Source organism: Montipora foliosa, chromosome 6 (genome assembly GCF_036669935.1).
Source record: "Montipora foliosa isolate CH-2021 chromosome 6, ASM3666993v2, whole genome shotgun sequence".
NCBI classification, from domain to species: Eukaryota; Metazoa; Cnidaria; class Anthozoa; order Scleractinia; family Acroporidae; genus Montipora; species Montipora foliosa.
In genome coordinates, this window is record NC_090874.1 from 14,383,696 (window position 1) to 14,386,195 (window position 2,500).

Here is a 2,500-nt window from a genome sequence, read left to right on the forward strand (position 1 = left end):
TAGGTAAATGATTTCCCACAATTCCTTCATCTGAGTATTGGGTTAAAAAAATAATACACTGGCTGTTGAAATTATGAAAATACGACTAGTGGAGGTGTTATATGAAACTTCTGACTGTGGCAGGTGTTTTTAACAGTCTCATTGACTACAAAATACTTAAAGCTAGTCTATCCAGATAGAAAAACACAAAAGATAAACCAGGACACTGCTATTTGCAAATATTCTAACATATGTCCCTTCCTATACATCAAACAGGCCGAGTTAAATGAAATTCTAAAATGTATAGTTAGTGACATCAGGTACCAATCATTCTCATTGAGAAGACTACTAGCATTTGTAGATGACTATTTATTCCACAACAAAACTTAATATTTTACTTTCTCTCAGTAATCTCTCGTTACTGGTCGTCTCCTTCAAATGGATTGCAACAATAGCTTGTTGCTCAGAGAACAGTCAAAACCTCATTTCAGCTTGCGAATAGAGTTTTCAGTCTTAGATACCTCTTATCCAAAATTTTCCCTTATTTTACCACCTTTTTTGCTAAACATTGTGCACTATTAAACTGTATTTCCTCTTCAGAAATTAAAGTTACTTCCTCAAAATGAAAAACATCGAGTTTCTGTATTGGAAGCTACTCTTGTATAAAGATTGTTTTCCATCTTGTTTCGTACAAGGTCCACATTAAATATACACAGAATGGTACGGAGATCACTACGCCTTAACATTTACCTTGCAATAATAATCATTGTAGACTTTCACTTTGCCACAGATATACAAGATATAGAAACAAAATTCAAGTCAGTTGAAAGAGAAATTATCATTGATGCATTTTCATAACTACCTTGATTTCTCAAATATTAAAAAAATTGACAAGATTCTACTATTAAGTGCAACCAAAAGCTTCTAAGTCAACATAATTTATTCATGTCCTGTAATATGCAAATATTTCAAACATCAAACATAATTTTCGAGAACTGACACCTGCTAACAAGTGGTGCAGGAAGTCTAACCCTAAACCATTATACATATACATGCAGTTGACCGTAGAATTTTATTTCAGTCGTTAGCCTTTGAGATAAAGCAAATTTATGTGCAAGTGCTACTGAAACGATCTGCAAAATTAATAAACACTTATAGTTACTTCCGTGCCAAATTCTTGTTTTATTATATTTAGCTTATCTCAAAACAAGAAAACATGTCGTTATTTCAAGTTGGTGGCAGTATTTACTGAATTAAATAATGTACCCTACTTACCTTCTCAACCATGCATTCTTCTGCTGTCAAAAGGAATTGTTTAGTTCTTAGGTTCGCCGGCTTTGAAATTGTGAAAAAGGTGAAACTTAAGCTTAAATTATTTGAAATGGTCACGGCATTTAACACTCGCGCTTAAAATAGGCAGTGTTCAAGCCATCGTCAAGAAAGTTCGCATCGATTTAGAAAAAAATTCCACGTCAAAAACGTAGATGCAACCTAGTTGTTCCTCTGGCGCAGCGGCAAGTCTGTTCCTCGCTAAGACGTTTACAGATCGTTACCGCCCTGTTGTCACCTTTAAATTTGTCTGATGCAATTAAAGCAACCATAACTTAAAGATGGAGGAGATAAACGTATCCAATCAACTTCGCGTCAGGAATTTTTGTTTTAAACTAAAACACCATTTTCACGGCATTTCCTCCGTGCTCTCTTAGAACCTTCAGTGACCAAGCCAGACAAAATGGTAGCGAAAGGACTGGACTTGGGAGGGAAATAGACCTTATTCACGATAGCCGCCATGTTGGATTTTCTATTATCATGCAAATTAGCTACACACTTCTGAGGGGGCAAACAACGAACATCTTAGCCACACAGATGATTTGTTTCATGTTCATTGAATGTTTATCACCTAAGTAGTAAAACAGAATGCTTGCACAAGTTACTTCGATTTTTTTTTACTGAAAAATTAGCAGATAACGAAGTAGAAAGTCAAAATGTCGGAGGCAATCAAAAGATATAAAATTATTATAAAAGGTACTTAATTCTAAATTCTAAAATGTACTTTTAGCAATGTTAATTTAATATTTCGACGTGCCGATTATCCGCAATTTTCCTTTTTTTCCAATGTTTGCCCCCCAGCATAACACATGGCTAATTTGCATGGCAACTTGAAAACCAACATGGCCGCTATCGTGAATAAGGCCTATTAACCACAAGCGGGTACTAGGTGGTGTAAACCCGCCTTTTCATCAATTCCTGGGTTCCTATTGTGAGGAGAAATACATTTTTCGAATTCCCTGGGATGCCCAAATGTAGACGTGTTGTTTTTGAAACCTGTATGTGCATCTTTGGGTCTCTTTGGTTTCACATTACGATTAGACTAGGAATAAAACGCAAACAGCGGTTACAAACATTTGCTTGAACTGCATAACTTTTATAAACTTAAGGTTTCGTATGTTGCAACATACATCATCACAAGTGATTATTATTCAGTTACAGATAAATTTAAATTCAAAAATTTAACTGTACG

The 2,500-nt window shown here is 35.0% G+C and overlaps 1 protein-coding gene across 4 annotated transcripts in view; it reads right to left on the reverse strand.

Annotated features, from left to right (window-relative positions):
- Positions 1 to 1,729, reverse strand: part of LOC138008722 (fibroblast growth factor receptor 3-like) — an 8,235-nt gene extending 6,506 nt beyond the window's left edge. For 2 of the 4 annotated variants that reach the window (XM_068856030.1, XM_068856028.1), the window contains exon 1: positions 1,255 to 1,729. The gene's annotated coding sequence lies outside the window, so the exon portion shown is untranslated. The other 2 variants (XM_068856029.1, XM_068856031.1) reach the window with 2 other exon arrangements.
- Positions 1,730 to 2,500: the final 771 nt, after the last annotated feature.